The following is a 24,739-nucleotide window of genomic DNA, read 5'->3' as shown; positions in this document are numbered from 1 at the left end:
TGTAATCTTCCTTAGGGACTTCCCTAGGAACAGGCCAAGGAGATGGGGGAGGAGGGGTCTAAACATGCTAAGCAGGAGCTGGCTCCCCCCACCTCTGACCTCTAAGGGACCCTGCTCCTGTGACTGCTCGGTTGCAGGGACACATGATAAAGTGGGGGCAACCTCAGCTGGGGACAGGAGGGGCCAGAGAGGACACATGTGACAATCTCCAGAGGCCCCTTTCCAGGGAATCCTCATGGGGCTGTTTCTCCCTGACCTGCTGGCCTAGGTTAGCACAGTCCTTGGTCTGTTTCCACTCACAGGCAAGATTCCAGGAGGAGCCAGAGTCAGCCCACCACAAAACTGTAGATCACAGTTGGAAACTGGGCCACACACACATTAACCAAAGCAGAGAACTTTAGAGAAGATATCATCATATCCTTCCCCACCACCCTGTGCCTGCAGGGCTCCAACAGCGGCTTCCTGAGGAGTCCCAGCCTCCCCCTAGGTCACCTCAGGAACACCTAGACATGCCCCACCTCCTGCTCCTTCCATGCCACCCACCCCCATCCATCTGAGGTCAGCACATGGAGGCCACCCAGAGCTACACACTGGACCAGTGGCCAGGAGGGAGATTCTGACCTGGCGCAATGAGTGTGGTCAGAAGGGACCCAGGAGGGGGACCTGGGAGCCAGGCCCCTTCCTCTCAGCACAGACAGCTCAAGGTGCGCTTCCCCCTGGCAGCCTCTCCAGGAAGACATGAGGGTCCAGCTGCTGCCCACTGTGTCTCCCACACACTGCTGTGACTAATGGACACAAGACGAGGTGTGAGGGACACTCAGTGCCACACCTGGCACTCAGGCCAGGACAAGACAGCAGGGCAAGGGGCAGTGGGGATGAGCAACCAGGCCCAGGCCCCAAAGTAAAAGGCGTGTCAAAAACTCCCTCATCTAGATAAATAGTACCATTATATAGTAGGTTAAAAATCAAATTGAATGAACAATTAACTTAGAAGAACAAAACCTCAAAAATGTAGGCAAGGGCAGAATCTGACCCTGTGCTTGGCCTCACCCTAAGCCCTGCTCTGCTTGGCCTGTACACACCTAGACACACACAGATCTGGATGACCACGGCCAGCTGGGGAGGGACCTTCTCGGGCATTGCCAAGAGTAGCATTCTGCTCCTGAAGAGCAGTATGAACTTTCCATTAAAGCAAACAATGGGGTTTGCACTGCTCATCAGCCTGTGTATTATTCCATTATCAGTTCATGATTAGAACTATCTGTTGGCCTAGTTATCAGGTCTACCATCAACAAGAGCATTCCTGGAGGGGCTTTGACATCCCCCTGGTGGGAAAGAGGCAGTAGCACAGGTTGGAGAGTCTCTGAGGGGACCTAGGAGAGGTAGAACCTGGCAGCATGAAAGAGGTTGCTGATTCCTGACCGAAGACGGGAGGGTGCTTGCATTTATACAGAGGAAGTTATGCACAGTGCTACATTCGTGGTCTCTGGGTATCTTGTAGCTATGAATTTCAATATGGTTAAAAATACACTTATGGGCTGGGGATGTGGCTCAAGCGGTAGCGCGCTTGCCTGGCATGCGTGCAGCCCGGGTTCGATCCTCAGCACCACATACCAACAAAGATGTTGTGTCCGCCGAGAACTAAAAAATAAATATTAAAAATTCTCTCTCTCTCTCTCTCTCTCTCTCTCTCTCTCTCTCTCTCTCTCTCTCTCTTCTCTCTAAAAAAAATAAATAAATACACTTATGTGTGTTTGCAACTCACCAGCATTCATTGTCCCTCTGTTGCAGACGGGGTCATCCATTTGTCTTCTGATGATGAGTGTATGGGGTTTGGGTGGCTGCTGGCTAACATGAGGTGTTTTTGATCAATGCTGGAGATGAGGTTAATCCCGGGAGTTAAAAGGAAGTAGAGAAGATTGTGGCTATTAATAGCCTCAAGTGCAGTACCCTTTGTACATTTGCATTTAGTAAAATACATGTCCACACAGTAATATGGTTGGATGGCATGGTTTTGCATCATTGGAAAATGTTTTTAAAGATTTTAAGTATTTATTTGTGGGGGAGGAAAAAATAAGAAGCTGAAGAAAGCATAGCTGTGTTCATAAGCAGCATGAACCACACTTGCTGTTTAAAATCCTCATTTTCCACTCCATAGGTAAAAACACAAACTCTGAATTTTCCACCTTAAATCTAGAATTTAACATGGTGTTACTGTTTTGAACAGAGAATTTAGGATTTAAGATGTGCATGCATGGTTCACAAAGATGAGTGAGCAGTCAACTCTACCTTTAAAAGCTCACCAGTGAAAGGAGGCAAATTAAACTCAGTCACAAATCTAATATACGACAGGGACATATGATCTAAGCCACACAGAGTGCCAGAGGAAATAAGCAAGTGCCCAGGTTTTGTGAAAAATGGTGGCATTTGAGACAATGGTTAAGGAATGGAGGTGGTTATCAGAAAAGCTAATCTTGGAAATGAATGTGATTTAGAGAAAAAGAGTGGTTACTAATGTTGGGAATCGCCCCAGCTCCAAAGACTAACTTCCCCATCCCCTGAGAAGAGCCATCCAATGGTGAGTCCTGCTGGCTCCCATGATCCTTACCCACCAATCAGAAAGCACCCCATGCCAACTGTCAAACCATTAAACTGTTAAACTGTCATAACAGTCAAACCACCCCCAGCTCTATAAATAAGCAGAGCTGTTCCTCAAAAAATGGGCATTTTCTCTGATGACAAGCCTTGTTTGTTCTTTCAATTATGGTATCTTCTTCCACTGAGGAAATGGTGACAAGATGAAGATGGTGATGGTGATGGTGATAGTGTGGTGATGATGGTCATGGTTGTGATGATGATGGTGATGATGGTGGTAAGGATGATGGTGACATTGGAGATTAAGTTGGTGATGATAATGATGGTAATGGCGATGATGGTGGTGAGGATGATGGAATGGTGGTGATTATGATGATGAAGTTAATGGTGATTGATGGTGGTGATGACAGTGAAGCTAATGATTGCTAACTACCATGGGTAGTTAGATTATTTGTTCTTGGCAGCAGACAGCACATACATTTCATTCCATTGACTTTTGACTTGATGCCTTCCCTCATTGTGATTAGATGTGGCCATGGGATGCAGGTCAAGGTGTGAATGGCCACATTCCAAGCAAAACATTCAGGGTGTGTGGCTTGTTATCTTTTAGCACCTTTTTGAATGTCCTTCACTGAGCAAAAAGTAGACCTCAGACCAAGATAAAGACAAGTTGTTGCTAAGCAACCACCAAAAAGGCAAGGGAGGGTTGTCCCTACTTTTGAAATGTTAATTTTTGCCCTTTATACCCCACTTCCCACATGAAATAAAAGGAGAAAGTATTAAGTAGTATGTCTACAAAGGATTCTCATAAAAGCTGATATATTTTTTGCTAGTGAATTTGGGTATAAAGAAAGGAATCCAATCCAGATTAAATACTGAGTGATCCTACCTGCTTGACATCCTTCCTCAGTTTTGATCTTCAAGGATGCCCCAGCTCTCTGCCCAGACCCACCATGGAATGGTGGGGCAGGAAGACATCTAGCCCAAGCTTACATTGGAACTTCACTGGACTCCCTTGTTCCTGCCTGGCTTTTTGTCCCTTTAAGTCACTGAGCCTTCTCCAGGGGACAGAAGTAACAACCTATTTTCCCAATTCTTTTCCTTCTTTGTTCTTATGGGCAATGATTTGGTTTCCTTAAGGAAGACTGTTCCTAGTTTGGTTCTGCTGTCTGCTCCCCCCCCCCCCCCGCTCCTCCTCCAGCCCTTTAGCTTTTAGTCTCAGCTCAAGATCAACATGCTGAAGTTTTCAGGTACTTTGGGCAGTGTCTCCTCCATTCATCCTGGCCAGTCTTTGTATTCGGTGGATTTCCGGGGGTTTCACATATGCTGCTGGCAGAGGCTAGCATCCCCAAATTTTCTAGTAAACTTTGCGTCTCATTTTCAAAACAGAATTTTTCTGATTGTAAAATTCTATCTTGGATTAGATATTTTACTGGGAAATCTAAGTGTTTTGTTTCAAGCAAAATATAACAATATAATGTACACATAGATATATCTGATGTGCATGTACATAGATGTCTATATATTAATGTATAATAATGTATCTATTAATATATAATAATATAACATTAGGAAATGTAATACAATTTCCTATCATTCTGTTACAGAACATTGCTTTTTGTTATCAATTCTTGTGCTCTTGCATGAAAAGAAAATTTAGGCAAGACCTAAAACTTAGTAAAAGTCTAGCACAGTTTATCTCAAGGGTGAGAGTGGATCCTCTCAGAGAGGAAGGTGACCACATGGCCCTTAGTTTTCCAGTTGTATTGAGGGTCTGAGAGAAGTATCCAGAGTCCCACCCAGGTACAACCTCTTTTGGTTGACAGCAGGACTGCATCCAATTTTAGGGTCAGTGGTCTTTGCTTTTAATTATCCTGTCTTCTGAATCCTGGAGTCTTTGGCCTGTGTAAAGTCACAAAAGCCCCACTTTGGGGTAACTTGGGTTCTTCTCATGGGCATGGAGGCCCTGGGGATAGCCCTGCAGAAAACAGGGGGTTTTGGCAAGGAAGGTAGCACATCCTGTTGATGTTAGCCAGGAGAGGAACAGAGTGGCCTTAGGGAAATTGCTTGCTTTTTTTTTCAGAGAAAGCATGAAGAGGGGGCAATGCAGTTGGGCCAGGACAGCATTCTGTCCCAGTGTCCAATGGCTAGTGTCCATCTGCTACTATCCTTTCTGCTTCCACTGTTTTTAAACAAGTGTTCACCATAGCAACAGAAATTGGCTTTTCCAAAGCTGCACTTGACTGATTATCCAGCTACTGGACATTTTGTGATCCACTCTTTGTATTCAGTTCTTAGTTTCGACCCAGGCTCCGCATTGATACTGGTCTTAAAAGTGAGAATCAGGTCCTCATTTCCCTAGTGCTGTAGGTTAAATACCCAAGGCATGCCGAGGCAAGAGAAAAAGGTAAATTTTATTTAAGAAACAGAACAGGTTGGAGGCAGAGAACTCCTCCTGAGGGGAGGAAACCCACAGAGCTGGTGCTCAGGGGAGTGGGGGTGTCTTATCCATGTATACATTTTAGGTTTCCTTTCTTCTATTCCTACGTGACCAGAAGTGACCAGAAGCAGGAAGAGAGCCATGCTCGGCGTGATTGCTCGTGTTGGGTGGTGGGGAGTGTTATCTACCATTCCCTTTTCTTTGGTCATCAGCTACCTGTCTTTTGCCCTGGTCTCAGTTTTACTTGCTGAAAGATAGGGGGCAAACCTGTCACTCCAGCAGAGTTTCCAAGAGGGACGCTAACCCTTAGAGAAGCAGGGTCTTTCCTGGGAGCACGGGAGTGGTGAGGAGTCCCCATTCTGCTCATTCGGGCCCTTGGGTCTCCCCCATTCTTCAGCTCTTAGGCTTACTCTGGGCTTTCCCTAAATGAAAGCGTTCCACGCAACCCTTTCCTGGGGACCCCACCCTTGTTTTCCTTCCTGCCTCTTGCCACTTTTAATGGATTTGGGGCTCTACACACTCGGAATTAGAGAGCTCTATTTTTCTTAGTCCTCTAATGACTGGATCACACTTTGAATGTAAGACGTACGAGCACCTTGAACAGAAGTCTAACTCTCTGGAGGGACCTCGTGGAGCTTCTGACTTCTTGAGATCCAGAAGGCTCCATGCAGGCAACCCGAGGCCTCCTTGCACCTCTGTGGCCATGATAAATAAGCTGATGTAAATCTCCCAGTGTTCTCCACCCAGGCAGAAAATAGTTGGGCTGCCTCTTTTGCACATCTTAAATCATATTTACCTCTTAATATAAAAACAATCATACCATCACCTACAGCTGTCTCCCAAGGAAAGCCAGAAAGTTGGCTAAAGTCCCCACTAACCCAACCCAATTCCTGCCTGTTTCCCTGGGATGAACCAGGAGGGCAATGTTTAGACCCGAAGCCCCCCGCAGGTCCACCTCTGGGTGCCAGACCTCTGTGAGTCACAACAGACTGTGAGGATGCCAGTGGAATGTACTACTCGGAACCAGCACAGGAGCCTGGCAACCAGGGAGGAAACTCAGCAGGGCCAGGCGGGAGGAGACCAGCTTCATTAACAAAGGGTCATGCAATTTTTCTCTGTCTAGCCACATGAAAATAGTACTGCTATGGCCCATGGAAAAAGGGGCATGAAGCCCTTTGCAGCCAGATGTAGCAACCCAGGAACTGGGTCTGGCCACCCCTGCCCCAGCTGGCCCCATGTGAAACCAAGGGTACCAAAGCCACAGCTTTCCCCATGCCTGGCACATAAGCCTGCCAACACCTCAACCGTGGACACCCTGCAGTGGTAGGAACGGAATCCATGTCGGCATCTGGCTCTGCTCCTCCTGCATTAAACCCATTCTCTTAGGCTGTCACCATCCACCTTGCCTGCAGTGGTCATTGGACTCCCCTCTCCACAAAGCTGGCCTGTTTCTAGTTCATGTACAGGGAAAGATAAGTTTCTCCTGATGTTACTTTTCTATTTGAGAATTGGAGGATATAATTGTGTAGTGACAGACAGGGACCTTTTTGTAGTCAGTGAATGTTGGAAGGGTGTGTGGTCTAACGCACACCTTATCCCACCATGGCTATTGTCATGCCCAGCAAGGTGAAACTATGCCAGCGGATCCTTGCACATGATTCTCTTCCTCTAATAGCAGCTGATTCCTGTCTATCACATGGGAGTCACACTTGGCCATCTGCTGGTGCTCAACAGTAGCAACACTGCATGAGTCTTGTGAGCAGGTCTCCAAAGGCCTCCCCTTTCTACCTGGCTCTCTGGGGTTGCTCATTCTGGGGAGAGCCAACTGCTTTGGGGTGAGCATGCACCAACATCCCCCCGGGGAGGAACTGGGGCCTCCCACAACATTGCCAGTTTGGAAGTATATTCTTCAGCTCTAGATCCAACTTCAGTGATTGCAGCCTGGGTTGACAATATTCCTGCAGCCTTGTGTGTGGCAACAAGGGAGAGATGCTTCCAAATCCCTGGGCCATGAAAGCAACCATTTATTTTGTGGTTATTCTTAGAAGTCACTCGAATGTTGCAAAATATCTTGGGGTCATTTGTTATGCAGCAGGAGATAACTGATACATCTTATCAGAAGCCAGTCTGTTTCCTTAATGTTTAGCAGTATACTTCACGTCCGTTCTATGCCATGGTTGTTTATTACTTGATACTCTCATGATTCCTTGGGCTCTTCTTTCTTGGGGTGTTACAGATGTAGCTGATCTGAACATTCTTGCATAGGTCTTCCAATAAACGTGCTTTCATTTTTTGAGGGGTAAATACCTGGTAATACAATTATAGGATCAGAAACTCATTGTATATTTAATATTGTAAGAAACTGTTCATGGTTTTCTTCAAACCAGGGATGCCCTGTTACCCCTGATTTCAGGTACTATACACCTAACCAGCAATCTGATTCTATCTATCCTCACCTTATTCACCCCGGTGGGTATGCAGTGCCATTTCATATTTTCAGTACAGATTTTTTCTAGTGAATAATGTTGAAACATTTTATTCTATTTCCTACAATTTTTATATCTTTCTTTTGGGCAACATTTTTTTTCTAAACATTGGATGGTTAATATTTTGTTATTGGGTTAAAAAAGTTAATTTGTGTCTAAATAGAATCCCTTTGTTAGGTATATGCCTTGCAAATAAATTCTCCACATCAGTGCCTTGCCTACTTATTTGCATAATAATGTACTTCATGGAGCAGAATATTTAAAGATTTTTATGAAATTCGATATATTATTTTCTTTTATAGTTACTGATTTTCTGTGCTGGTAGAACCTCTTTGCTAGTCCCAGAATTTCAGAGAGAACCCCCATATTTTGCTCTAGGAATTTTATTCTAGTTTCATATTTTACCTTTATCTCTTGCATCATCTCAAATTAATATTTTGGTAAATGAGACATGCAGTATGGTTGCCGTTCAGTCCTATGGATACTGTGATCCTAGTACCATTTTGTGATAATATGCCCCCTTTCTGCACCAAATGGCTTCCATGCCAATTTTCTTTTAAATCGACCATATTGTTGTGGGTCTATTGCAAGATGCTCAATCCAGTGTCATTTTTCCATTTGATTTTTACCATACACCACAGGTTGGATTGTTACCCTGTTTATCTCAACATCAGCTCATTTCCAATTTTTTCTTCCTTGATATTGTTTAGGTTACTCTAGTTCTACTACATTTTGCTGTTGGGGCTGAATGTAGCTCAGTGGCAGAGTATTTGGTGAGTGTGTACAAGGCACTGGGATTGGTGCCCAATACATGTGTGTGTGTGCACGCGTGCACACACACACGTACACACACAAAGTGTATATTTCTATTTAAGCTTCTTAATCAGTTTGTTTATCACTGTGAAATAAAAGTACCCTAGAATATTTATTGTGAGTACAGAGATAAATTTCAGAATAATTCATTTCTTAATAGGTTGGGACTCCCTATCCATGAATATGGTTTCATATCTTTTCATTTCTTAATATATCTAAAAAGAATTTGCAGGTTTCCACGTAATGTTCTATGGTTTTATCTTTGACAACTTGTAATTGTTTTATTTTTTAACAAAAACAGATATGGAAGCAAACACAAATCCCATTTGGGGTTCAACAAGTTATTATAAAATGAGCCCCAGCAAGATGAAGCTAGTAGAATTTTTTTCAGTCATCCTATAAGCCCCATTCATTTGCACAATTTCCACAAAAATAAATCCATTATTATCTTGAGATTTATGAACCACTTCCTTGAATCTTTTTTTTTTTGCAACTATAGCACCAACTATACATAATCTATTCAAAATAGTGACATCCTGCCTACTTTTCATGAAACACAGAAGGACAAAAAATACCTTTACTTCACTTTTAATCAAGAAAATCTCCTTAATCGCTTTAATTTCCTTAAATCTATCTGTCAAAAAACCCTGAGCCCCTTGACTTGTAGGATACTCCTCAGCTGGAACTTGCCATTTCTCTGACTTTGGTATTTTTCACAATCGGGCAGGTGATTCTGGAAATTAGATGTGACTCAGGTTCAATCCCTCTGGTATGATAGTTACTGTTTGGCAAGAATGAAAGTTCAGCTCTATCTGCTTTTTTTTTTTTTTTTAACAACCAGTGATGCTTAATGTGAAGATTTATTCATCCATCAAATGTATACAAACAATATATACATGTATACACACATACAATAATGAGTATAGCACAAAATATGTTTATATTCATATATATCATAGAGTATACATTAATACAGAATCTATAGTATAGCATGTAAATATATATATAATATGTAGAAATATACCACTTTTTTGTAAAATTAAACATCACAAGGTTATTTCAGAAAGTGTTACATAATGAGAAGCTGGGAACAGAGTAGTGGGAGAATGGGGGTTGGGGATACTCCTGGGGAGGCCTCAGGACACTGAGCACCTGAGCTGAACAGAAGTGACAGCCAGGAATCAGTTACACAAAGACCAGAAAGAGTGTGCCCAAAGCAAATAAGGAATCAAATGACAAGATCCTCCATGAGAGTGAATCTTTTAAGATCCCAGCTAAGACACAGACACAGGACTAGGTAAGGTCAGGGTGGCTTTCACATGACAAGAGGGCAGAAATAGTAGACCGGAGGTTTGCCTGCTCCAGGTGACTCCTGGTGGGTCACAGTGGCTGTAAACACTTCCAGTAGCAGAGTCAGCCTGGAGCCACCCCCAGCTCCTGCCACCCACATGCTTTAATTTAAAGATGCTTCGACCCCAGGCCTCATCCAGTGAATCCATGGATTCCCTATTATGTACAGGAAAACCTCTAATTTAAGAGCCATTTATGGTGTGTCTATGAGGAGGATGAAGAATGGAAGTATTACTGGGATGGAGAAAAAAACCCCATGTCCTTCCTATCAAGTCCAGATGAAAGGAGCCCACATGTTGGATGACCTTGAAGTAAGTCGTCTTCTCTTACCTTCCAGCCCTTAACACCCTTCTGAGTTTTATTGTACTAAAAAGACAAGAAGTTCTTCCTCTTTCTAAGGTTTGTGGAATTACTGTATGGGAGCTGGTGAACACAGCTGTGGTCCTAGCGAGCCATGTAGAAAGTGGAAAGAAGCCTTTTACATCTCTGTGGTTTGCCAAACATGCTGTTCACCTCAGAAAAGAAGACTTCCAGAGTTTTCTTCTCAAGTTTCACGTAGATGTGAGTTTAAATTCTGGCTCTCATCTAGGACTGGTGCCACCCCATGCATACACCTGGACTCTCAAGCCACACCCTGGGCCATGAAAACTGCCCACCTCGTGCCACAGTTGTGGTCCTGTGTCTGTATAATGTCACTGCCCACCCTGTGAGATAAGGAGCCATAGACTTGGTGTCTTCTGGAGGGAGGGAGTCTAGAACCTACTTCAGGATTAGCCCAAGAGTGTGGTGAAGAAAGGGATTTCATCTACCTGTTGTAGGGAAGCAAATTGTTTTTTCCAATCAATAATTGGTCAACTCAGCCACTAAAATTCTGAACACATTTAAGAGGATAAAGATCCCTGACTTCCAGAGAAGGGAGCTCAAGAAGTCTAGACTAGGGTTTCTCAGGACATCTGGGGCCAGTAACTCCTCCTTTTGGGGATGGGGGTCCATGGGGAAGCAGTTGGTGTACTGTAAGATGTATAGCAGCCTCCTCACCCTCACCCCATCAAAGGTACTTCTAGGTATTGCCAAGGTCCCCTGGGAGGCGAAACATTTGAAGTCAGACTGCTGCTCTGGGCCAACTGAAAATGCGTTAGTTTTCTCCACCCCAGTTTCTATCCCAGTGGTGATACTGCAGGGCCACCAGAACACAAGCCCACACCTGATGATTTTTACCCAGCTCCCACATGGTAATTCCACAAGCCTTAGAAAGAGGAAGAACTTCTTGTCTTTTTAGTTCAATAAAACTCAGGAGGGTGCTAAGGGCTGGAAGGTAAGAGGGTGGCTGAGCTGCTCTGAATGGCCCTTGGCCATGTGGAGTCACAGGACACTGACACCACCCCATCTGCTTGCTTGGCACTGACACCTCCCCTTGCTTGCTCATACTCTGCTTCTCTGAGCTGCCAGAGCCCCTGATGAGCTGCTCTCAGTCAGAACTGGTTTGAGAGACTCCCTGATTGTAAGTCATGGGTGCATTTTACCACTTCCTTAATCTGGAATCCCTCACTGTGTTTCAGACCACCTAGGCTATTCTTGCATAAATAATTTTACTTTGTTACAGGCACCCTGAGTTTTCTCTTCCTCTTGCACTCTGACTTTTTATTCTTTGAATTTTCCACAACAGCTACACCTTGCCTTTCTGTTTTGTGACTTTCCAAAATACCCATCGGTTTTATCCCTAGGTGTGCACCTGACCAGGTTTTGTCTTTTCTGGAAACATCATGGTGATCATTTGACAGATGGATTACTACATGCAGGGAAATGGAAAACATCATTCTTTGTTTCTGGGATGTTGACAATGTTGACATGAAGTTTTTCCGAGGCAATTTCTCTTTCATGCCCATCAGTGGTAATTTCCAGGTTTGGTTTGGTTAATAAGATACGTTGACTATAAAGCCATTGCATAAATTCTGCTGTTTCAGCAGAAGATGTTTACTCCTCTCAGGAAAAGGCTCTACTATTTCCTTAAGCTCCCAATTCTCAGAGGACAAAAATAAGCCAACAGGTGGTCCACAGCCATTCTCCAGACAGACCAAAAGGATTTGCAAAAAGAGTGTCCTAATTAAAAATTAATGGTTAGACTAATTACTTGTTTAAAAAAAATCCCCCCAGAGATGTAAGAAGCACAGACTCTAGCAAATAATCTTCTATTTTTATAAGCCACTGATACATGTTTACTGGGAATTCTTTGCACATGGTTATCTTGTGACTACGCTCCAAGCATCCCATGCTGGCTAGTCACACGTGCCCGTGTGAGAGGTAGAATGAGCAGAGGCTTCTGCTAAGATTTTGCACAAGCTTTGGACTCATTAAATCTCTAGGATGTTAATTTTACAATTTCTACAAGTGATGTTTAAAATTATACCTCTTTTGTACTTAACAGTGGCTGAAAAGTGCTTAAAGAATTCTAGGTGCTTCCTAGTTTGACCCATGGATAATTGTTTGACAGAATCTGCTCCCACGCTCTGCCATCTGTGTCCTCAGCCACGGGCAGCTAGGCGAGGCTTCCCAAGACTGTTAATTACTGCAGCGAAGCTGTCTTGAGAATATGTTGCATTTTTGTTTATGATTAAATATGAAGACATTTTTTTTAATGCCATAGTTCAGTGACTCAAGAGACTCTCCAGGGGAAAAGAAGACAAGTTCCTCTTGAAGACAAGCTTTCTGGATCTAGTCCCTAAACATTGAAGTGTTAAAAAGAGGGGCATCTTACATGGTAAATTCCATAGGACAAGCTGCATAAATTAATTAAAGCAACATCTGAGAAAAAGCTTGTTATTTTCCCCCTTTGTATTTAAAAAGGGATGCCAGAGGCCCAAAGAGCCAGGGTTTGCCACCAGATAAGACAATAGAGAGCTGCTTGGCACTCAAGTCATTCCAAGAGGTGCATAATGACAGACAGTTATGCTCCAAGACACAGGGACCAGCAGGTTTTCTATAAATGTTTGTCGCATTTTTATAGATAGTGAAAATTTGGGTGTTAACAATTATGACACTAAACCTATAGCCATTTGGAGCCTATTAGTTATGCTTGTTCAAGTAGATGAAATTGAATTTTCCCAGTATCAAAAATACTTGCTTTGACAAAAGTGGAAAACTGTAATCCTTTGGTCACAGCCCAGAAGCAGATGGAGCCTAGCTTAGAAAGTCCTGCTAGAAAGCCAATGACATGGTGGCCCATGGTTGGTGGATGAGAGCAAAGGAAAGGGGAGCTGCCCACACCACTGTGCCACCTCTTTCATCAGCATGGGCTGGGAAGAAGCAAGAAGGTTCTGGAATCACCAGACCCACGCATAAGAGCTCAGTTCCTCCCGTATTAAGCTGCTATAACCAAGGGAGAGAAAGTGGTGTTTTCTCAATTATTCAGAGACAAAGAGCTTTGGAGAGGGGCTAGAGGTGACCCCAGGGAGCCTCTTGAGTAATGGACAACTTCAGAAAATTTGAACAAATAAGTAAATAACATTTTCTCTATTGCTTTGGAGAGTCCAGTCCAGAGGCAAAGCTCCACCAGGAGAAATGGTGTCCGAACTGGGAAGGCAAATAAAAATCTCTGCAAGACCAGGAGCAAGGAATAGCACCTGCCCTCCCTGGGAATTGCCATCACCAAGAGATGCAGCAATCTCCCGCCAAGCCGCTTGTGTTCACATCCAGCTCCACACTTTGCAACCGAGGAACTGGGCCAAATATTTGAGAGGTTATGCCCCAGAGACTCATCTGGAAAATGAGGCTAATGTAATAGTTACTGCCTACATTTGCCAGCTGTGTTTATAATTATATACAAGGACATGATTTTTTTTAATGGCACTGTCCAGTGATTCAAAAGACTAGGTGATCAATAAGTTAAGACAAATAGAATCCTAGAAAGAGGCACATGGTCAGTCTTGGGAAAGTCCCAGATTTCTCACTCCTGTTCCCATGGCACTCCCAAAGGTGACAGAATCACCCAGAAAGAGCCAGGAGGCCCATTGCAGACAACTTGGGGAGGCATGATAGGTAAGTCCATCTCTTCTGTTTTTTGTAATCTGAGCAGCTGCTGAGCTGGGAGATGAACAGAGAGCCATTAGCAGCAAACTCCATCTTTTCAGATAATGCCAACCCAATGTGGAGTCAAAGACATTATTCAACATAAACGCTTCCCATCTAATCTGCTGAGCAGCTGCACCTTGGGAGAAGGGATTCTGCCCTGGTCCCCACTTGTGTCTGCCTTGAAATTCACCCCCAAGGCAGCCAGCCATCCTCCCTCATGGTGCCCCCCGTGCTGGGGATTCATCTTCTCAAGACACTTGATTTCTTGAGCAAATAATGGTTCCCAAAACTCAGGAGAGAAAACACTTCACTTCTGCCGTGTTTGCGGACTTCTCCCTTTTACTCCTGAAGTGTTTACAAGCACCTCTCTTTTATAGACCCTCTGATAGCACTAGTTGTGGAAATGGTGTCATCAAAGTGAATTGCAGTTCTGCACATGGCTTTGTGGCAAGTCTGGAAACCACAAATCTCGAGTCCTGCTTCTTGATGGGAGCAATGCTCCTGGCTGAGTGTTCCCAGCAGGTGGGCTGCATCTTTTCTTGTGTCTGGCTCCTTTGGTTTCAGGCACAGTCATCATAAGCCCTTCCACTGGCAGGAAACACAACAACTGCACGGGTCTCCTCTCTGAGGCTCTGTCTACCTCCCTCTGCATCGGCATCCATCCTGACCCACTTCCTTCCAGGCCCGGAATCGGAACCCTTTGCATAAACTCTTGGGATGAGTGCAGACCAGCAACTCTATGCCTAGGGTTGAAGGTGTTTTGGAAAAGAACATTTCTGACACTGGTGAGGGCATTATTAGTGACACATTTCCCTTGTAGAAGTCACAGACAGGCCCTCGTGCCTGGAGCAGAGGAGGAGGCCGTAGTTATTCACTGGTTATTCCTAGGGACATAGGTTTGCTCTTATAAATAGAGGACTATATTTATTGCTGGATGGATGAGAGAAAGGATGCAGTAAGAGAAAAAGGAAAATAAAAATAAAGACGGCGTGAGATAGAGCACAGGAATGGCAGCCACAGGGAAATAGGACTGTAACACATCAAAAAAAAAAAAAAAAAAAAAAAAAGGGGAGGCATTCATTTCTAAAAGCTGTGAAAGAGGCTGTTGGCCCTGGAGACAGCATTCTGTGGTGGAGCATGGAGACAGTTCCTCCATTCAAAATGCAGCTGCAGACAGATTATGGATAATTCCATATGGATAATATTATGGATGATTTTCAAGCTTATCATCACCAGGGGATATTCCAAAAAACGATTCATGTCCAGGGTTCCACCTCTAATTAATTCACACTCACTAGGGATGCATCTAATTTAATTATAATAAAATTTCTCAAACAAATAGTGCTTCCTGGTGGTTGCAATTTAGAAGGCTGGTCTAGTTGGTACAACCTAAGATTCAGAAATGAAGGACATGTTTGGGTTTGTGTGTCCATCACTGAGTCCTGGAAGGCCTGGCTGAGGGGGGCCAGAGAGTGCACCCCCTGAAACTGCAATTTCTATGTCTTCTTGAAGAAGAGATCACGAGGTCTGCCCCTTGCCCACTTCACACCTGTCACCTGGAGGGAATAAGTCACAGTGTGTGAAGTCTCTTGGTGAATTGCAAATGGTTATGGAAGGAGAGCACTGCAGTCATTGGCATGGGGGGTGGGGACAAGCCTTAGTCACACAGAAGTCAGCCCCATCATCCTCTAGTGGCTGGTGGACGGAGGAGAGGGAAGAGAAGGTCCATAGGGAGGGCCGTTCCCCTCAGGGAAGCTCCAGTTTGATTGCGCAGTTGCTCTTGGCTCCTGGATCGCGGGCTCTAGTGAGCAGCAGTCACCTCCCTTGAAGCCAGGCACGTGCTCAGCAGGCCGCTCTGTGTCCTGCCTGGAGGCCCTCTGCATGTCTTCCTTCAAACTCCATCACTTTCCACCATCTCTTTCTGTTTGTGGTCTTCTGAGTCGGCCTAAACACCCCTGGAGCATTCCCTCTTTCTAGGGGACAAGTTTTCCTTAAGGCAGGACTGGCCAGGGCCTCTGTCCAGTATTACAGAACCCCTGGACTCGTGAATCTTCTCAGGGTTGTTCCTTCCTTCTGTTCCACATAGTCGTGTTTTAGCTCTAGAGAAATAGCCACCTCTGACCTGACCTTTCAGTTCTTAAACTTCATAAATCACATCACATTCCATCTTAAAATTCTCCACTGGAAACGACCAAGGAAGCTGTGCCCCAGACACACCTCCCGGGGTCCGGCCTCCTCCTTCAGCCTGGAGAGGCGGCCTCCTCCCACCCCAGGAGGAATGCCCCCATCCCCCTCAGCCCACAGGAGGCTCTGTCCTCCTCTTCTGGACACTAACTGAACAGGTGTCCCCTGCACATGTGCCTGACCAGCATGCCCCCCACAGGCCCTTGTCTGCTGACTGGCTGATCTGATAATGGCAGTGGCTCCCCATTCACACCTGAGATAAAAAGGCCACGGCCACTTGGTGTCTTACAAGCTAGATCCCATCTATGCTACGTGTCACACTGAGAACATTGATTGACCACAGACTGTGAGCCAGCTAAAGTGCTCAGCTCATCTGACATTTACCCAGGGTGTAATTAAGTAGGTACCATCAATATCCTGCCTGTATAGAAGAGGAATCCAAGGCACAGAGAGGTGGGGTGGCTCCCCAAAGGCCACACAGTGCTCTGCAGAGGAGGGATCCAAGTCCAGGCTGTCTTTCCCACTTTTTCACCTCCCTTTCCATGGATTTGCTGTCTTGATCCCCTCGATGTCCCTGAAGTGCATATCATCCTCTCACCGCATGAGAAACAGACTCAAGTGGTAAATGGGGTGAACCATCTGGTATGTGGGACTTTAAAACCACCTGCTTTATGTCACAAGACTCTGAAAGGACTCACAGCCACTCACACCTTCACATGGCACCTGGTCAAGCACAGGAATGGCATCCAGGGTTCCCTAGTTGGGGGACAATAAGTGCTGACATGAGGACCCAGGATTAAATAGCACCCACAGTGTTGGTCACTCCTGTTTTCTATTTTCCTTCCATCCACCTGGTTTTCAGGACCACTCTTGGGTTCCAGGATCCTTGGGTGCCTCCCCGGCCTTTGGTCTTTAGGGGGACCTGTAGCCATAGGGGCTATAATATATAGAGGGAGTCTAATCAGGGATGGGCTTCTTTGTTTCAGCTTTGTGTTAGCTTCTTGCTCATTCATGAAAAAAATCAGACTGGTGTCAATTGATGGTTATCAGAATATTTTCTTTGAATATATTTATTAAAATTAGAGAAGTCACAAATATTTCAGAACACAGGTGAATCTGTGTATGACAACATCCCACCAGTGAGTTCAAGAACATTTGGAGATGCGGTGTGCATGGGTGTATGACAGGGTGAGTGTCACTGATCTTTGAATCTTTGGTGTGGCCACAAATGATGGCAAGTGTCAGTCCTTTAACATGCCACCAAGTCCAGGACAAACACTGCCTGTTGTCTGAGAGATGCTCAAAACTGAGTCCAATTTATTAATTAACTAACTTGCATTGTTTGTGTATTGTGAACTCAAAGGCAAGTAGCAGGTCCCACCAGCACTTGAAGCAGGCTAAGAAGCTGCCACCACGCAGGAGCTGAGGTGTCTGGAAGCCCAACCCCCATGTCCCCAAGAACAGGGCACAGCACAGCTCCACAGGAGTTTCCATCATGTCGGTGCCACATGGTGGAGTGAACATGGCCATTGGAGCTTATCTTTACAGAGCTGCTGCAAGCTGCCAAGCAGGGGACCTTGGAAAGTGTGAATTTTTGAACACATATCCAGCACATTCTGCTTGGAGCATGGAAATCAGGATCAGGTTGTGTTGACATAAGAGTATCAACACTCTAGGAGCAAGCCCTGCCACACCCGACCCCTAGACACTGTGGCCTTGGTGAGAACAAAGACCTTCCTGGGTACACTGGGAATGAAACCAGAAAAGTGGAGAAGAGGGCACAGGCTGACACATCTTATATAATAGCTAAGGTTGGAATATAAGATCATATATACTCCTGTTTATTTATTTTATTACTTTTGGGTGCTGGGATTAAACCCTGGGTACTTAATCACTGAGCCACATCGCCATTTTTTTTTTTTATATTTTTTATTTTGAGACAGGGTTTCACTATGTTGCTTAGGGCCTTGCTAAGTTACGGAGCCTGGCTTGGAAGTTGTAATCCTCCTGCCTCTACCTCCCAAGCTGCAGGCATTACAGGTCTGCTCCACTGGGTCTAGCTCTCCCATTTATTTTTATTTGCAAAAGGACCGTTTGAAAATGGATGCATTTATTTTATTTTGAATGATAATTTAAGTCCAGCCTTAAAATCTTTGAGAATTTTTCTAATCCCTTCCTTTCCTCCTCCAGGCCACAGATCGTGTTCTTAAACATTGCAGTGTCAGGACACACTGCAGAGAATTACTGCAGAGAGAATTTACTCTCCTGGCCTCCTTAGGATCAAAGGAAATGAAGATGACTCTTTTCTAGTGCGTTGGAGCCTGTTTACCTAAGCGCTCTGCTGAAAGTTACTCTTCAAGGAGAAAATGCGTCTCTGGTTCAAGTAACAGGCATTTTTTCTTGAGGCTGCCTGAAGCATTTTGCCTGAGGCGAAGCTGCTGGGCAATACCGAGTGCTCTGGAGACTCTGTCTACTCTATCTAACTTCCTATCCTTCCTCTCCTCCCGGCCCTGCAGTTTGTAGGTGATTCTCACACCTGGCCACCAGGAGCATGCTTACTTTCTTTGGTTTTTGTTTTCCTATCCCTCTAGGAAAAAGTACAGCTAAAAACATTCCAGTGGTCTCTGCACACATGGAAGGGCTTTGCAACCACTCGCTCCAGGGGGTTTGTGGCCCTTCGAACACCTAAGTCATAGCTTGGAGGTTGGCTCAGCTTATCTGTCCCAGAAGCTCACTGGACCAGAAGAGGTCCTGGAGCACTGGTGGCATCTCCATAGCCCAACACAGCAGCACAGTTTTCCAATAATGACCATCTCGTCTTAGAATCATGGATAAGGAAGGAAATGGTGGAAGAGACCAGTTCTCTATCAGATTCACGTCCCGTTCTGCAGAATGGCCAGCAGGGGCTGAGCTCTAAGTGGCAATAGGAATGCAAAGGTCTTCAGAGGCCCAATCCATACCCAAGATCTCTGTCCGCAGGGGAGTCTGGGCAGCCAACAGTGACCCCCACCTTGGAGGAGAAATGCTGATGGGTGAAGTTCACTGTCATGCCCACTTTGCTCATCAAAAAGGTGGATTCCCAAACCTCTGGGGAGAGGCAGAACCTTGAGATATATCCAAGAAAATCCACAAGTGCACATAGATAAACTTCAGCCTATTTCTTGTCTTTTCCTTAACATACCTGCCCAGATAGCCATGATCAGAAACCTATGTGCATCACATCTTATTCATATCATATTTAAAGTTGCATAAACATTGACCTTATAATTCTAAAATCTTGCTTTATTCCAAACAAAAGACAAATCTTAAAAATAAGCAGAATTCTCAGGCTTTAGGAGGGATTCACATCCTGATAGGCAAAGTGCTAAGAGATGCACAAAAACATGGGTGTAACTGTAGCTATCGCCTCGAATTGTGATTTTGCAAAGCAGAAGGGAGACTATGTTGCTCTCATTGTGATCTGCTTCTTATCAGGGAAGGGCTAAGAGGCAAAGTTGAATAGGTTCAGACTGGACTACAGAAACCCTCTTTCTGAAGTCATATCACTTCATGTGCAGGAGACACAAGACCAATATCAGCTAGGTGTACAGTCCCCAGACTGCAGGTGCCTACATCCTCATGCACAGAGAAGAAACCAGGACCAGATCAGCTGGGGCTGAACTAAGGACACACAACACCTTCAGTGGCCTGGGCTGCCAGTGAGTATCCCCACCTTAGGGAACACACCACACAGCTCATTTTGCAAGCACAAACCCTTGGACACACGCTCTCACTCACCACGATTCATACGTAAACAACAGTCTTCCCTGTCACCTGATGGGAAAGGCCAACACTCACGACCTCGCACCATCTCCAATCTAGCTGGTGACTTACACGCCAGACACCAGTGATGCATACCCAGTCCCTCCCTGTCACTGGTCCCCCACATCCAGTCCCCTCCAGTCCTCTTGATTTTACTCTAGGTTCCTCTTTGTATCTTCAGTCATACCAGGCACAGCTCCAGCCACTGCACCAGATCCCACTAAATTGATCAGAAAATTTATGTAGGATATTGACATTGACAGCTAACTCCTCACAGAAATGATGTTCAAGTCACAAAGATGTGCTCCCTAGGGGAACACACATGCACATTTGGTGGGCATTGAGACATCCACTTTTTGTCAAAAATGCTTAATCTCTTGATAACCAAAAGGATGCACTTTGGATGCTACTGACAAGCTATTTATCAAATTGATGATAAAATTATTTTTTAATAAAAGAGAGATTAGGGACAGTGGGAAAAAACTGGATGAACAGGCAAAAAATAATCTGGAGGAAAATTTAGCAGCTTATTTCAAAAGCCTGATAGACAAACTTATCCTTTTAGCCTAATTCCACACATAAAAATCAATTCTAAAATTTCCTTTGGAAATGAAGAATATCTATGTACAATAAACAGGGGTCACAGGGCAACTTCCACAGTGCCAATAGTGTACTCAGTCAAGCCAAGGGGTGTGCCCACAAGCATATCCAAATTGTGATAATTTATCAAGTTATGTCCTTAAAACTCTAGCAGTTTCAAAAAGAATGTAATAAAAACACATTGACAGAGACGCAAAGAGTGCCGCCTAAGGAAACAGAAATGGATTTGTGCAAAATGGAGTGACAGGGATATTCATCAACGCATTGTTTTCAGTGAGAAAAAATAAACTGGAAACAATCTAAATGTGGAGCATATTAAGAGCTGATGAAAGCACCTGAATAAAATTTTAAAATAGGCTCACCATAAATAATCTAAGTCGCAGAAATATATTTTTATTAAAATATATTTTAATTGTTGATGGACATTTATTTTATTTGTATGTGGTGCTGAGAATTGAACCCAGTGCCTCACACATGCTAGGCAAGTGCTTTTACACTGAGCTACAACCCCAGCCCCAGAAATATATTCTTGATGTTTCTCTTGAGGTAGGGTCCCAGGTAAGGTTTATTATAAATGCAGGATGCTTTATTTATTATCATCTTAATGATAATAAATAATCAGAGTTTTCCCCTCTGGAACTCTGCATGACCCTCCAGGTAGCCAAGCACTCTGTGATCCCAGAGGTATTCTGCAGGGTAACCCTTTCCCACTTTGACGCTTCTCTGGTTTACTGTTCTACTTCCCTAAGAGAGTAGAACAAATAGAGCTTTATCTACAACATACTCCAGCAGACCCTGGAAGAAGGCAGGTGCTCGGTACGGTGTTGAATGCAAAGCTAAATGGAGAACCCGAGTCATTGGGTCCACTCTGTTCACAACCACCCCCAACTCCGAAGACTTCTCTGACCTTACCTGGGGAACCTCACCTTGAGGCTGGGGGATCCCAAAAGCAAGTCCACTGTGTCCTGAGCCCAGTGCAGACTCCAGGTCCAGCCCACTCCAGTCAGGTGTTGGGAAGGCCACACGAGAGTGGTCCAATGTGACAGAGGTGATTATCCTGCCCTGGCTTCCTAGTCCAGGCTCTCCAAAAATGCAGAGCATCTTATCACTCAGTAATAATAAGGAGGGCAGAAGGAAACTTAGGGAGCCTGGGACGATTCATGGCACAGACTGCAATGATGGTCTCATGACCGCCATGCTCACCAGGTGGAACGCATTACACAGGTGCGGCTCTTTATATGTTAATGGTACCTCAATAAAATGGTTTTTAATGAATGGAAGCAATTCCTTGGTGATTCAGTGTCTCTGAATATTACCAGAGGTTGCTGTTAAGGTTTGGATCCAGAATGTCCCCCCAAATCCTCATGTGATGGAAGTATGACCCTTGCAACACAGCAAGGTTCCAAGGCGGGGCTTTTAGGCAATGAGTGCCTCCTAAGTGCTCTGACCTCATTTGTGGATAATCCAGAATGGATTGATCCCTTGATAGCTGAGTGGACTCCTGGAGGTGGGACCTAGTTAGAGGAGGTAGGTCACTAAGCTGTTCTGGAGGCTCAGTGTCTCTCTCATTCTCTGCTTCCCAGCTGCATTGAGATGACAGCCTTCCTCTGCCAAGTCCCACTGCCAAGTCCCTCTGCCATGCCCCGGCCACACCTATCTGCCACGCCCACCCGCCAGGCCCTTTGGCCACACCCCTGTCGCTCTGCCAGGCCCCTGGCACACCCATCTGCCACGCCCCTGCCTCCATGTTCTGCCTCACCCAGTCCCAGAGCAGAGGAGCCGGCTGGCCACGGTCTGAGACCTCTGAAACCATGAGCCAAAATAAGTCTGCGCCCCTCCAAGCTGTCCTTGACGGTGACATAAAGCCGGCTACCACAGCCACCCAAAGGAGAACTCAATCCCCTCCCGAGGAAGAAGAGCTCCAAGGTAGAGGATGGGATCCAGCCCTGCAGCCCCGCAGCGACCACATAGAGCCTCGTCTGGTCATTTAACAGCTGTCCAGTGGGCGCCGAGGGCCACCAGGGCTCCCCATCCCTCTCTTTGACGGCTGTTATTTACAAAGGGAGAAGACAAAGGACCGAGCCCCTAAATCACAGGGAACTGAAAAGGTCACACTAACAGCCACAGGGCCCCTGGCTGCCTTTCGCGGCACTGGTGAAGGATTTAAAACCTCATTACTGTGCCCAGGATCCTAAAGGGGGAAACGGAAGCAGGAATCACGGTAAGATCCGAAAAGAGAAGCGTCCTCGCCACCTCTTTACATGAAAAGTCTGTTTGAGGCAGCCCGGGTCCTCTGTAGAGGGACAGCGGACACCGCGCCCCAGAGCCCTCTCCAAAGCCCTGACCCAAGGGAGCACTGGAAACAAGAGCCCACTGGAGGCCAGGGCTGGACGAGAACCAGTGCTCACCTTCAGGTGGAAAAGGTAGGTGGGTGCTCATGCAAACGCTGAAATACAATGTGCCTCTCAGGTTCTGCACCATTACCCCTCGATTTCTGCTGGTTTTCCCTTCTACAGCCCCAAGTGACACTCTCAGCTTGCTCTGTTCCAAGAGGGCTATGATTCTTATTCTCTACTATGTGTCCCTGTCTGCTTGAGCTCCCTGAATTCCCAGTTCAAGACACTTGAGTCTCAGCTCACTACGAGGATTGGAACTAGCGTCGGAACTCTTCCCACTCCATGTATAAGGACATGGAAAACCTTGTTGTAAGATGTCCTGTTGAACATCTTTGGCCTTGAGAAAGACTGGAGTAGAATCCAGACTCAAAATTCTTGTTCTGTGCGGCCCAAGGAGTCACCCTCCCAGGAGGAAACTTAAGCATCCCTTAATTCAAAATGTTCCCATATGGAAAAACCTAGATTTTCATAAGAAAAAAAATATCATAAATTTATCCAATATTCCATAACACAATCTAGTCTACATGATGCCATTTTTATGTGATTTTTTTCATAACGACTTTCTAGGAATATTTCATAAACTATTATCAGGATCAAGGAATAGGAGCTAAAGTTTTAAAATTAAATGTATGAAATTCTGCAGGTGGAGGCGTGAATGACTGAAGTAGCTATGGCATATACATGATCATCTCTCCATGTCCACAGGCCACCCAGCCCCCAACCTCACCCAACAATATTTGGAGAAAATACCAAGAGTGTCCGGAACATGTTGGAGCCCCTTTCCCTGCTGTGACTCCCTGGCCTGTGCACTCTAACTTCATCCACATAGCCCGGACACTGTGCTTGGTGGCATGGGTCCTGTAGAGAGCATCTCAAGCTTCAGAGGAAGTGCTGAGGGTCTATGCAAATGTTGCATGTTTTGCATTCAGGGCTTGATCAATGAGAGCTTTGGTTCCAGGTGGGTTCCCAGGACCCATCCCCAGGGACACCAAGGAGGGACTGTGACAGGAATACCATCACTATGGCCAACCCCAGCAAATGTTGCCCAGCCAGATGAGCAGCCACTGGTCAGGTGGGCTTGACTGTTGCCAGTGGGAATGTCGACACAGTGTTTAGGAGTTTCCAGATTTGCCAAGAAGCATACGTAGAGTCTCTTAGGTTTTTTTTTTTCAATGTGGGTAAATAATTAAGCATTTTAAAGGCAAACAGCACATCTGAGGCTTTATTAGGCCCCAAGAGCCAATGCTTTTTAACTGCCAGCCTGAGGCACCCTGATCACATGATTCTGGTCTCTCTGGAAAGACAAAAGTGGCTGTATTTTGTTTAAATGTAAAGAGCATTGCGAAACAGATCTTGGCCTCATTAGCATCATGTTCTGATCCTCACTAAAACCTCTTCCAGTTCTCCTGACTCTGCTAGAAGTAGGAAATGTCGCCTCAATGACTATTTCTAAGCAGTCCAAGCAAGAGAGAGCCGAGAAGAAAGAGGCTTGAGCAGGAAGAAGTGCTGGGATTGGCTAGTGATGTCTGCCATGGGCACATGCAGCTGGGTAGTAACACACATTTCTCATCTCTGCCATCTGGAGTCCATATTCCAGTCTATATGTCAAAGTTTCTGCAGACCCTGCTCATACTTACAGCCTCATTCACGGCCCCCTCCTTTTCCCCAGTAGGCCCTTTACACAAGACCCCCTTCCCTGAGTAAATCTGCAAGGAGGCACCTCTTGCACATCATGTTCTTGCATCTCCAATCTCTCCATGAGTCCCACTGCCTGACCTGCCATCCTTGCTCTCATCTGGCTAGTGAACTCTCACTAAATCCAACATCCATCTCCAACATCACCTCCTCTGTTTTTTTTCCTGAATCTCAGGCCTCAAATCTTTTATGTTCCTTTAGACTTTGTACCCACATTTATGGGAAATATTTTCAAACTGTGTTGACTCCCCTGACACCATAGGAGCCATTCCAGGTCACAGATTATGCCTTACCCATCAGTGCCTCCCTCA

General features: G+C 45.2%; 1 long non-coding RNA gene across 4 annotated transcripts in view; it reads right to left on the bottom strand.

Annotated features, from left to right (window-relative positions):
* The window catches only part of LOC144375284 (uncharacterized), a 66,939-nt gene that overhangs the window by 36,722 nt on the left and 5,478 nt on the right, over positions 1–24,739 (bottom strand). For 2 of the 4 annotated variants that reach the window (XR_013434910.1, XR_013434913.1), the window contains exon 1: positions 1,766–3,768. The exons of the other annotated variants lie outside the window; for them this stretch is intronic. This is a non-coding gene — a long non-coding RNA (uncharacterized LOC144375284). Of the gene's footprint in view, positions 1–1,765; positions 3,769–24,739 lie in introns of those variants that run through there. 4 annotated transcript variants of the gene reach the window in all.

This window comes from Ictidomys tridecemlineatus, chromosome 2 (genome assembly GCF_052094955.1).
Source record: "Ictidomys tridecemlineatus isolate mIctTri1 chromosome 2, mIctTri1.hap1, whole genome shotgun sequence".
NCBI lineage: Eukaryota > Metazoa > Chordata > Mammalia > Rodentia > Sciuridae > Ictidomys > Ictidomys tridecemlineatus.
The sequence above is the reverse complement of the archived record's forward strand: the minus strand, read 5'-3'. Positions and strand labels throughout refer to the sequence as shown.